This window comes from Schistocerca piceifrons, chromosome 1 (assembly GCF_021461385.2).
Source record: "Schistocerca piceifrons isolate TAMUIC-IGC-003096 chromosome 1, iqSchPice1.1, whole genome shotgun sequence".
Lineage (NCBI taxonomy): Eukaryota > Metazoa > Arthropoda > Insecta > Orthoptera > Acrididae > Schistocerca > Schistocerca piceifrons.
The window spans coordinates 1,115,811,945-1,115,825,286 of record NC_060138.1 but is presented as its reverse complement, the minus strand read 5'-3'; the positions used below and the strand labels follow the sequence as shown (position 1 = coordinate 1,115,825,286).

The 13,342-nt window shown below is 41.2% G+C and overlaps 1 long non-coding RNA gene and 1 other non-coding gene across 2 annotated transcripts in view; one reads left to right on the top strand and one right to left on the bottom strand.

Moving 5' to 3' along the window:
- Positions 1–8,320: 8,320 nt before the first annotated feature.
- On the bottom strand, positions 8,321–8,394 carry Trnai-aau. Its single transcript has one exon. It is a non-coding gene; the product is annotated as a tRNA-Ile (tRNA).
- A 450-nt stretch (positions 8,395–8,844) lies between these two features.
- LOC124802550 overlaps positions 8,845–13,342 on the top strand; it is a 41,291-nt gene continuing 36,793 nt past the window's right edge. Inside the window, exon 1 of the long non-coding RNA XR_007017127.1 lies at positions 8,845–9,242. This is a non-coding gene — a long non-coding RNA (uncharacterized LOC124802550). The remainder of the gene's footprint in view (positions 9,243–13,342) is intronic.

Genomic DNA, 13,342 nt, shown 5'->3' with positions numbered 1-13,342 from the left:
CGAGACAGGATTCGAACCTGCGACCGTAACTGTCGCGCTGTTCCGGACTGAAGCGCCTAGAACCGCTCGGCCACCGCAGCCGGCTGGTGATTTTTGTTTTATGGGTATTAGCCAGTAGTCCAAGGCATATTTCTCCCTCTATTCATTCCCTAACGTTGGAGACGTCATCAGAAGCTATAACGACTCAGAAAGCAATTAAAGCCTCAGCAACCCCAACTGTTCACATGCTTCCACGCAACGGTCAGTTTATTACGTCACCGGCTCGCTGCCTAAGATCACAGAGTTGGTTCAAATGGCTCTGGGCACTATGGGACTCAACTGCTGTGGTCATCAGTCCCCTAGAACTTAGAACTACTTAAACCTAACTAACCTAAGGAGATCACACACACCCATGCCCGAGGCAGGATTCGAACCTGCGACCGTAGCAACAGCACGGCTCCAGACTGGAGCGCCTAGAACCGCACGGCCACCGCGGCCGGTCAGTTCACTGAGTCGCAACGACGTGTGTTATGGAAAAAGAACCAACTATAGAGATAGTTAGTGCCACAAAATTAGACCGCAAGTTTGTCAGTAGTCTATATTAAAGAAATCACTTAGCGATTTTTATCTAGAAATCGAAAGATTCGTGTACTGTGCAACTAACTCATCCCACTCTATGTATACATTACTTATGAAGTAGGTGCTTCATATGAATGTGGACTGGAAATGTCGACATCTTTTATGGTTTCTTCGATTTGCTCCGCCAGTCCTAACGATCGTAAGGATACACGCCTATGGAAGATCTTTGCTAATAAGACTACGTTCTAAAAATTGAAATAGTTTTTTTTTTTTTTTTTGCAAAAGACATTTAGAAGAGCGCTTTACCACGTACACTGAGGGCAGCAAGACAAATTTTATTAAGATATATATATATATATATATATATATATATATATATAGTGCAAATATTGGTTTGTTCAAAATCGTTAATCTCCGGAAGCTCATGACTGACTTCTTCGAAATTTTGACACAAAGTCTCACTCGGATACTTGCGTGTTTTTATTTACCTATTTCTTAAATAAATGTAATGCATAAATTTGTATAAATTTAATGATACGAAAAAATTATAAAATAAACAATAATAAAACGTTGTTAGCAAACAGGAAAGTTGTATTTATGGTTTAATGGTTTACGATTAGAATACTACTACAGAATGTGAATTTGCAATAACAATAAATGAGGCCTAGAGAAAGGTGGGAACAGGAGATGTACAAAGGAGTGGGAGGAAAAGTACGTAGAAAACTGGAAAGAGGAGATGGACAGAGGGAGAGAGAGAGAAAGAGAGAGAGAGAGAGAGAGAGAGAGAGAGAGAGCAAGAGCACATGGATAGAAAGCTGGAGGGGGAGAGGGAGGTGGAGGAGAAGATGGACAGAGAAAAGGGAGAGGAGGTGATGGTCTAGGACAGGGGGGAGGGGGGAAAGAGGAGATGAAGAGAGAGGGAGGGACGAGGTGATGGACAGAGAGAGGGGGAAGGAGGAGGAGGAGGTCAAGGAAAGGGACAGGTGGAGATGGACAGAGAAAGGGGAGAGAAGGATATTGGAACGAATATCCAATTCCCACACATATTAGTAAAGTGTACTCCCTGTTTTCTTTCTTTAAGCGGACAGCAGAGGGTGGCCAGGTCAGGTAGTACATAATAAAAATGAAGGAGGATTGATACTGCAGAAGAATTTTTTTTATGGAGAAGCTAATATACACTCAGTTCCCTTCTCCAAGCAGTTTCTTTCTGCCTTCATAATTATTACTCATCACTTGCACCTAGATTTGCAGATCAAAGAAGCAGTTCACAGACGATCCTGAATTTTCTTTTTTGGTCTGTTCCTGATGCAGTCTCTTGCGTAACGACGACAAAATTGTTGTCTTTCCAATTTTCGCCTGCTGCAAAAAGCTTGTAAATTGTTCCTTGCATTATTCGTGAAGCATTTTTTTTTAATTTTAAGTTTAATTTGATGGAGTTCCGCTTCAGTGGGTACCCGCCCGAATCTAGAAGTGGAAGACTGTCTCTACCTAACAAACTGCATCTTATTTTAAGGAGAGTCCTGCATATATGTTTTTCTTGTGTGATCTCTGTCCTGTTTTGTCCCGCCGGTACACAACTGAAAAAGAAACAGAGCACGATGTAGAATTCTAACACTCCTGTCCTGTGTTCCTCTTTGGATTTTTGAGCTGTGGGGTTAATGTTTCTTCTCCAGCCACCCATGCTTTTAATTACAGCACTTTCCAGACAGCCCCCAGCGAATAAGATCAGAACACGAAATGTATAGTAATGGAAATAATTACATTCTGGAAGAAAACTAAATGAGGTGTCTAACATTATACTAAATACAAAGAAAGGAAATGCGCCTGGTGATGGTTTCACAATAGAAATGAATAAAGCAACAGGGAAAGTGATGCAAAAGGAATTCTCAAAATTAGTCACAGAATGTCCACGGAGGAAAACAATTACATCTGGAACAATTCTTTATCGTACTACTTCACAAGAAAGGTGACAGGAAAAATGTAAAAAAGTTATAAACCTATTAGTCTCCTCTTAATAATGTGCAAGACATTCTCATGGATCGCACAGGAAACAAAAGGTTTCGATCACGCAAAATTGCAAGCTGGCTCTAGAATGATTATGTACAACGGATATTCAAAAATCGATGTTATGTAATGTGGGATAAATTTTGATTTCATCTATACGTGGGATTCATACATTCTGAGAAAATTTTTGACTGATTTACAACAAACAGACGATAAGCCATGAGAAGTGATTCAACATGTTTACCTATGTTAGTATACTGTTAACCCACTCCAGGGAAAAAAAAGAAAACCGACGCATCACGTATGAATTGGAAATCTTTGGCCTGGGGTACAACTGTCTTCAGTAATTTGTTTCGTTTCGAACTGAGCTCCGAAGGCGAAGGAGTGTGGAGACGCCCTGGAAAATGGTACGATACTGGCTCGACAGGGTCACTTCATTTCACAGCAAAACCACTTTCGTTGTCATCCGCGGCACTCATACGCCTCGTTTTGTTGGCCTCCATGGCGAGCCATCCTGGGCTTACATTTCAGCCAAAAAAATGCCCGTCCGCATACGTCGATAGTTTGTACTGTTTCTCTTGGTGCTTGCCAAACCCTACCTTGGCGAGCAAAATCACCGGATCTCTCCCCAATTGGAGAGCATTCTGGGCAGGGCCTTCAAGTCAGCTCGGAATTTTACGATCTAATGTGTCAGTTGGACCGAATCTGGCTCGACATGCTTCAGAAGGACATCCAGCAACGCTATCAATCAAGCCAAGCCGAATAACTACTTGCATAAGGACCAGACATGTACCAACGCGTTACTGACTTATTCATTTTTGTGAAGCTCTTTGTCCAGAATAAATCTTAGAATTTCCTGAAATTATATGCATTCGTTTGTGTGTGCATGTACACAACACCTACCGATTTCCATCCCATTCGGATAATTCCTTCGTGGTGCGTCGTTTTTTCGCCTTAGAATGTATATACATCATGGGTATAGTTGCTGTTAATCAAGACAGTGGGAAATTCAGGCTTTGTAATAGGGGTCAGAAAAGGAGATTTGACGCCACCAAACTACTCTCAATATCAGAGTAAGTTTTCACATCCCTAAAGTGGGGGAAAAATGTGGTGATAGAACGTGCATGAAACATGTTCATTTTGTTGATAACACTGTACTTTTTGACTCTAGAAGAAATTAAGTTTAAGACCTAATGGAGGAGTGTATTTGAGTAACTTTCAAATTAGGCCTGAAAATGAAATCAAATTTAATGGTTTTGATATACGAGGGGCGTTTGAAAAGTCCGTGCAAAAATAAAAAATACTTACGTGTTTGAGGTAAACCTTTTTTTGTTTTTCGACATAGTTTCCTTTTAGACTTATACACTTCGTCCAACGCTGTTCTAATTAGTTGATCCCTTCTGTATAATAGGAATTGTCCAAGTCTGCAAAGTAGCTATTAGTTGCTGCAATCACCCCATCATTTGACTAAAATCTTTGTCCCGCCAGCCATTTCTTCAAATTGGGGAACAAAAATAGTAGTCCGAGGGAGCCAAGTCTGGAGAGTATGGGGGATGTGAAACGAGTTGGAATCCTATTTCTATTCATTTTGCGACAACAACTGCTGAGGTGAGTGCTGGTGCATTGTCATGATGGAAAAGGACATTTTTATGGTCCAATCGTCAGTGTTTTTCTTGCAGCTCGGTTTTAAAACGGTCAAATAACGATGAATAATATGCACCTGTAATAGTTTTACCTTTTTCCAGATAGTCGATGAGGATTATCCCTTGCGAATCTCAAAAGACAGTCGACATAATCTTTCCAGCCGAAGGAGTGGTCTTCGCTTTCTTTGGTGCAGATTCTCCCCTGGTAACCCATTGTTCAGATTGCTGTTTGGTCTCAGGAGTATAGTAATGTATCCATGTTTCATCCACAGTGACGAAACGACGTTTAAAGTCCTGTGGATTCTTCCTAAACAGCTGCAAACCATCCTTGCAACACTTCACACGATTCCGATTTTGGTCAAGCGTGAGCAATCGCGGAACCCATCTTGCGAATAGCTTTCCCATGTCCAAATGTTTATGCAAAATATTATATACCCGTTCATTCGAGACGCCCACAGCACGAGCAATCTCACACACCTTAACTCTTCTGTCATTCATCACCGTATCACGGATTTTATCAATGATTTCTGGAGTCGTAACCTCCACAGGGCGTCCAGAACATTCAGCATCACTTGTGCCCGTATGGCCACTCCGAAAAATTTGAAACCACTTGTCAGCTGTTCTAATCGAAGGCGTTGAGTCACCGTAATGTTTATCAAGCTTCTCTTTAGTCTCCTGAGGCGTTTTGCCTTTCATAAAGTAATGTTTAATGACCACACGAAATTCTTTTTCGTCCATTTTTTGACAATCACTCTACTTCCTTGATTCTCACGAATGCCAATCACGAAGAAATAAACCAATATGGCTGAAACTTGGTGTGCGTTCTTTCCAAAGATGTTACTAATTAAACATGACCTCGACACGCGCCGGTGGTGCCATCTCTCGGACTTTGCACGGACTTTTCAAACGCCCCTCGAATCGTCTCTGAACTCTAACATAATGCGCACTTCTTCAGAAGAAGTAACTGTTTCAGCAGATCCGTTAGCACACCGCGGGAAATTCAGCCACACCTAGAAGTAAACTGGTGCTGGTACAGGTACGAACGGCGCAGCGTTTGTGGTTCCTCGTATACTGTCGGTACTAGTACATTTATCCTGCAGTTTCTCAATGCGACTCCCCCAATATATTGTGTAGGGTAAGAGGAAAACTAGGCATCACTGCACTCACAGTTCTCTAGAAACTACCATTGATATGAGGCGAACAGAGAGCGAGTGGCGAAACTACTCAAAATCCGTGTTTTGAGAACAGAGGCCTGGTACTCTCTGTATTGCCGGATCTTTTCTTCACGCTAGTGAGGTTGAGTTGTGTCAGATGGCAGCATTCTTCATGGCAACTGAAACAGCCGTTAATTATTCCAGACGACAAGTGAAGCAAGCGCACACTGCATCCCGTGTTTCAAAGTGTTGTAGCTCCATTACACCAAATAATCATTACTATGGACATAGACGACTGTTCAGAAGGAAATGAAGGTAAACTAATTCAAATCAAAACGTACTGCGAAACATAGTTCACGTTTTTAATCGCTTATACCGTTTGTACACCTGGTCTGACGACAACATAACCTGTCTTGAAACCGCTAATGCAAATGGTTCGAATGGCTCTAAGCACTATGGGACTTCACACCTGAGGTCATCAGTCCCCTAGACTTAGAACTACTTAAACCTAACTAACCTAAGGACATCAACACACATCCATGCCCGAGGCAGAATTCGAACCTGCGACCATAGCAGCAGCGCGGTTGCGGACTGAAGCGCCTAGAACCGCTCGGCCACACCGGCCGGCGTCCGCTAATGCAATACAATGCGTTTCTCTAATGTTACTTTTGGTGTTTGTAATAGCTATTTTTCTTATATTTTTTGTTGTACGGCTGAGATAGGGAATCATAGAGAATGGTCAGTCACCATTAAAGCAGAGAGGAGGAAAACATACACGACATGTGGAGACCTGGAAGACCAACAAAAGGAAAACTCTCCGAAATATCGGACATAAGTGTATAACCAGGAAAAGACAGCTGGTTAAAGGAAAAGTGTGTTACTGAGTCTCTACATGTCCATTAAAGTGCTCTGCAAGAACAACGGAAACTGTTTTATGCTCTCTGGAATGTAGGTGATTATTCACAACAAAATATTTATCTTCAGGATCGGTGCAATCATCCTGCGCGCAAAGGAGATGAGTGCGAAATGATTATGGAAATCAGAAGTCAACGTCATTTGTTTCCTAGATATGGAAAACCAAAGAGTCCAGGTTTATAAAAGCATTCTTTTTGAACACATTTCGGATATCCGATGGACGACTGTAACGTTACATAACAAAGCTTGACGTTTGTGCTGTAGTTGACACTCATGGCAAGAAGACCCCAGGCAATAAAATGGATAAAACGGATGTTATGGAACTTATCAAATCATTTCCAGCCTATCAAAGCCGTTACAAAAGAAATAAAAGTTCCGAAAGAGAATACTTAAACCCAAATCCAAAGTGTACATCCACAGATGTGATAAAGAACATAGAACACCAGTAAGACGGAAATTCTGTTAACATATCTTTTCAACAAAATTTAATCTCCATTTCAAGCTAGCATCAAAAGACACGTGCAGTTTCTATGATGAAATTAACATGAAGATTTCAGTGGAACAGAATGAAGCTATTTTGCTGTCCATGACGCAGAAAAGAAGTGCACTTAAGAATAACTCCTCAGGCTATGAAGAATTTGATATCAGATGCAGCAAATATGTCAAATGACTTGTACGTACTGATCTTTGATCTACAGAAGGCAATCCCGTTTCCAAAACTGTCCAAGTCAGTAGCACACTACAACAGGAATCTGTGTGCCCACAACTTGGGAAAACTTTCATCTAGTGAAAAATGATTTTATGTATATGTGGGATGAAACAGCAGGAGGAAGTGGGTCACATGATCTTTCATCGCCCCTACCGAAGCATCTCAAGGAACATGCTAATCATTGTAAGCAGGTGATTTTGTATTACGACAGCTGCACGGCACAAAATCGGAACATAAAAATGGCACTTTCTTTGAAGAAACTATTACAAGAGCCTGGTATGTAATCCAAAATCGTAGATAATAATTTTTTTGTGTCAGGTCATTAGCATCTACCAAACGATGCCGACTTTGGCTTGACCGAAGCAAAGAGTAGAGGCAACCCATATTTATTCGCCAGATAACTGGATAACCGCTTAAACAAACAGAGAAGAAAAATCATTTTAAAATACTTCACAGGATGCATACTGACATTTTATCCACAAAGAAATTGGAAGCAGTCATTCCAACAGGACGAAAACCGTTGACGGTCACAAACTGAACTGTCAAGACATTTAGTGGTTGAGGTACGAAAAGGATATGTATATTCACTTAGATACCACAATACCCTCGATCCTGACAAACATTTCCCTGAAATTAACTTGACAAAGAAAAGTAAAGGACGAGCAACACGTCAGCTTCCAGAACAAGACAGTCTCTACACAAGCAGCGACGTGCAGTTACGGACGCAAAGGAGAAGAATATATTGGATTTGCTGCTTTTTATTTCTCCAATTCAGCACCGTTTCTTTAAACACATTCTTTGCACTGCAAAAACACCTCAAAAACAGTTTGCTGAAAATGACGCCAAGTCTGAAGATAACAATGAATTGTTCTATGAGCGAATAAGTAGGCATATGTAATCAATACAAGAATGGATATGGACATATTCAACACGGATCTGTTATATTATGTACTACTTTGTTTGTATTTATTTTCAGGAGACTATTCAAGCAAGTCCATAATTTCCGTTTCAAACATTGTTGCAGCCTCCAATGTTTCTTCGATATACTCCGTTTTGCAAGGAATAAGCGAAGTATAATTGTCTATTTCACAATAAATTAAACATATGCTTATTAAGTTAATGCTGATTTTTTTTTAATCCCATATATATTTATTTATCTTCCGACATCTAGGAAACTCTTTTTCTGGACTTGCACCACTTGCATTCTGAATGCCTTTTACAGCAGTTGCACATATTTCGTTCTTTGAATATTGTTTTACATGGCCAGTAAAGTAACAAAAACGCATAATCAATACAATACTAAAAGCAACTGCAAAGTTTTTTAAACAAAAAAAAATTGGCCCGTGGGGGGATCGAACCCACGACCTTCGCGTTATTAGCACGACGCTCTAACCAACTGAGCTAACGGGCCGATGTTCAGGCTTACTTCTGCACAGGTATATTAAGGACATTCCTCAGCATGGCGTGATATAAATACTTTGCAAGACGTGGGTCTGTTCGAACGGCTGGCTCAGATACAGCATGGCAGTTGGTGGTGGCGGCGGCCAACACGTCATCGCGGCGTCTGCCCACGCACAGCAGCAGCACGTGAAGAGCACTGCACCAGTGCGTGTCTCGCCAGAGAGTTCAAGGCCAGCGCTTGTCTCTCCCGCCTGCAGGCGCCGGTGTTAAAACTGGACAAATCCGGTGCGCCCGTATCAGCTACGCGGCGTTTGCATTCCGCCGACCCATGTAGACATCCATGTATGGACGATGCCCCACCAGACATGCCTCGATAACGGGGGTACCACTTTACGTGCACATTGCATGCGTGGGTAACGAGTGGTGGTGGCTTTCCAAACATCAGTGCGTCGCAGTTGTTATCAGTCACAGGTATTGCGTATTACAGTACAACGCGTAAGTAAGGAATCTGCGCGGATGCAGGTGGATCTCTCCGCCCGTAGTCACTCAACAGAAGCGTATACGACGGGGGGCATGGACGTGTACAGTACATGTTCTCAATAAGCACAGGATATATTGTCAAAAATCGCGTTTGTTGCTATGCGTGAGTCTTGTGCCAGTTACGTCCAGATTTCTAGACGGTAGCATCTTATTGTCGTCTTCAGGTAGTCAAGTTATCTGTAACATTTCGTACAAGCCGATGAAGAAGTACTTTGTCCGGCCTTAAGCAATACTGTGCCGACACGCTGAGATAATATTCAGCGTAACACACCAGAGCGAATGTGGTAGGCACACTAAAGAACACGGCGATGCAGTACTGTAAGTATATTTACCTACGTTTCGTTATGGTGATTCCTATTTTTCAAGTGTGACTTTTTTTTTTGTTCTGTGCTCTAGTTTGGTTCCACTGTACAACAAACTGAGTTGTGTGTAATTTGAGCTCCAATGGAAAAGAGTAAGGCGTGCCCCTAGGCATGAAAAATCGCTTAAAGAGCTGATTGTTTTATTTCAAAAACTATTGTTTAGAGGTATCTGATTAATGTACAAAATGCGTGTTTGACCATCAACTGCTTCTTTATTTACAACCCAAATATCGACCGGTTTCAGTCACAGACCCAAAAATACAAAAAAAAAAGATAGGTGTAGTACACAGGAAACAAATGTATTAACTGTAATAATACAGTCTATAAAGCGGCTAAAGATAATGTTTGTCACACAAGTATGACGATAAAATTGCGTTTACATTTGTTGTTGTTGTTGTGGTCTTCAGTCCTGAGACTGGTTTGATGCAGCTCTCCATGCTACTCTATCCTGTGCAAGCTTTTTCATCTCCCAGTACCTACTGCAACCTACATCCTTCTGAATCTGCTTAGTGTATTCATCTCTTGGTCTCCCTCTACGATTTTTACCCTCCATGCTGCCCTCCAATACTAAATTGGTGATCCCTTGATGCCTCAGAACATGTCCTACCAACCGATCCCTTCTTCTGGTCAAGTTGTGCCACAAACTTCTCTTCTCCCCAATCCTATTCAATACTTCCTCATTAGTTATGTGATCTACCCATCTAATCTTAAGCATTCTGCTGTAGCACCACATTTCGAAAGCTTCTATTCTCTTCTTGTCCAAACTATTTATCGTCCATGTTTCACTTCCATACACGGCTACACTCCATACGAATACTTTCAGAAATGACTTCCTGACACTTAAATCAATACTGGATGTTAACAAATTTCTCTTCTTCAGAAACGCTTTCCTTGCCATTGCCAGCCTACATTTTATATCCTCTCTACTTCGACCATCATCAGTTATTTTGCTCCCCAAATAACAAAACTCATTTACTACTTTAAGCGTCTCATTTCCTAATCTAATTCCCTCAGCATCACCCGACTTAATTAGACTACATTCCATTATCCTTGTTTTGCTTTTGTTGATGTTCATCTTATACCCTCCTATCAAGACACTGTCCATTCCGTTCAATTGCTCTTCCAAGTCCTTTGCTGTCTCTGACAGAATTACAATGTCATCGGCGAACGTTTACTTTTAAAAATTCTTATTCCATGACAAAATCTTTTTATACGGACAGGAAATGTCCGAGAATACACGAATAAACCTGAAGAACGTGCTGCTTCCGTTCATCATATTTGGTAAATAGTTCTTTGCGGTCCTCCTTGTGCTTCAAGCTTCTCTCAGCTGAATCATTGAAGACTTTCAGATTTTAATAACTATCATTGACAAAGTATTTATTTTCGTGTCGCTCCGTTGGATCTGTCTTGAACTCGTCACTCAAATGAAATCTGGTAAGTTAGAACCAAACTATTCCATCCCGTTATTGATAATTTTCGAGATTTAATCGATTTCTGCTTTCATCTTTTTGATGTTTTCATCATGATTCAGTTTAGTGACGACTTTCATTTTTTTATGTAGGCGGTTAGTTAGGATCAAAAGTAGCCACGAAGGCAGAACAAGAGAAAGGTACCGTAGCATAAATGGCTGCTCAGTTTTTGTAAAGTTAGAAATACCGCGATCATTTATTCCACGCACCAACCTTGACCTTCCTTTCAAATACTGATTGATAAATGTCTGGCTACCTTCTTGAACAGTAATGGTCTTTAAATCATTGGCATGCCCTATGTTCTCCGCTTCCTTTCGCTTCTGAATCTGCGACGATCTTCGAGTATAATTTTGTACCTGCCACCACTTTGTTAATACAAGGCTTCTAATTCTTGTATGCAGTTTCTCTGCTCCTGTGTCGAAAAGCGTACTTTTTTGCCACAAATCACATCTTTCCACACAGCCAGTGCGCCACTTTGATGCACAGATAATTTCCACAACTGCAAATTGTAAATGTTTGCTTGACCAATAGAACGTTACTTCTAGCTGTTCTTAGCAAGTTAACACCGAAGCAAGTATATAATCTCCTGCAAACGAACTGAAGACGAAAACACTGTACTACTACGATTGCTACCTTGCCTTAGCAATGAAGGACTGCAAGAGTAGTCCTGGTTGAACCGCATACAGGAACGGCATGACTCTCTTCACGCTCTCCCTCCCCTCCCCCCCCCCCCCCCCCCCTATCCTGGGGTCACTGACCCGTCACGTCACTCGACCAATGTGGTCTGTGAAAAGACAACGCGTTTAGTCAAGGAAAGTGAAGTAAATAACCGGCCTACATTAGCTAATGAAAGAATTTATCATCCAGAAGTAATATTTTGTGAAGCTGATGCTTCTACTCTCTTTTTTCCTGATTTTTCCGGTTTTCATTGCCCAGGGGTACACTTCCTCTTATTCTACTGAGCCCAAATTTCACACAGCTCATTTTTACACGGATTAAACCAATCTGAGGGTATCCAAAGAAAAATTGTCAAATATTCAAAACCGTGCCATATAAGATCCACCCTAAAGCATCATCTATACATCAAATGTATCGGGCATAAAGAGAAAAACATCACTTTTGCACACTGGAGAGAGGGAATGAAAAGGAGGAATTTAAAGATCTGAAAGAAGTTCTCACAAGACGTTGGCACTTTCTCGGTCTGTACAGGGGGCAGCACAGCTGTGAAGTTGGTAAGCCTGCACATTGAAGAGTCAGTCGGCAGAGACGAGGACAGACCTGATACAGTCCTGTCTCACACAAACATCTAATTAAATCCTGGACCTGAAGTACACTATGCACAAACAACGCAAACAAATGTTGACTTTAAAAACATTTTATCAACTTTAATTCTGTCAGTCAATATAAGAACTACAAAACATGAAAATATTGCAGCAAATCTGTTATCATAAACAGATGTAAAGCTTTGTATGTAAGTGATGCAACGTTAGCGAATAATAGATATTTTTCTGTTCCTGTTTTCTCCAATCAGACGAGTACAGTCAGTGGCATTTTTCCCTACTGATTTTTATTAATCTTACTCGAATAGACACTGTCCATGTAACCAGCACTTATATTAAATTCAGATGCAATTATGGACTGAGATTAAACCAAAGAAAGACGAAAGTGATGAGGAGCAACAGAAATGTGATTAGCGATGAATATAACATCAGAGTTGGGAACCACGAAGTAGACCTAGGAATTCTGCTACGTTGCAAGCAAGGAGGACACAAAAGCAGATGGGTACAGGGAAAGCCAAGAGAAATCTACTGGTATCAGATATCGGCCTCAGTCTGCGGAAGAGAAAAAAACGAAAAAAATTCTGAAGAATTGGCGGGTCAAAGACTAGAAGCCCGCATTTCTACAGTCCGAATCTGTTGTTATACCCACCAAAGAAAGGATGAAGGGGCGACTTGGGTTTCGTTTCCCGTCAGCCACGATGTGGTTAGAGATTTGCGATGGAGCACAAACTTGGATTGGGAAGGTATGGGGAAGGAAATACATCAGGTTCCTTCAAAGGAGCCGTCCCGGCATTCAGTATAACTTATGCAGGGAAGGCACAGCAGACCTGAATCTGGGTGGGCAGAAGGGGATGTGAATAGCAGTCCTGTAGAATGCACGTCCAGTGTGATAACCTTACAAGAGTACCACTCGTGTTCTTTGGTCAACAATAGCCAGCCGGCGGGTCTGACATTCTGGAACTTTCGGTACCATGGTTCCGGTAAGTAACGAGCGGGCATGAGAAGTATGTGTTCGGAGATGCAAAGTGTTAGTCAGATCGTAAAGATGGGTATCAGTTGCAAAAAAGCTCAATAGGGTGTTCAGATGAAGAATTCAGTTAAAAAGTCGAGTGGCTATTAATTAATAATAACATTTTCTTGATAGCGGGAACCACAGCAATCGATATATCAGAAGAAGGTGGCATTTTCAGCTACTGCTGTATTAATTTTATAATATTAAATTTTAAATTTCATCGTATTGTATAGATCATTTCTGATTGGTCGTTAGCTGAATGTGACTGAAATCACACAGAATTTTTGTTTCTGCA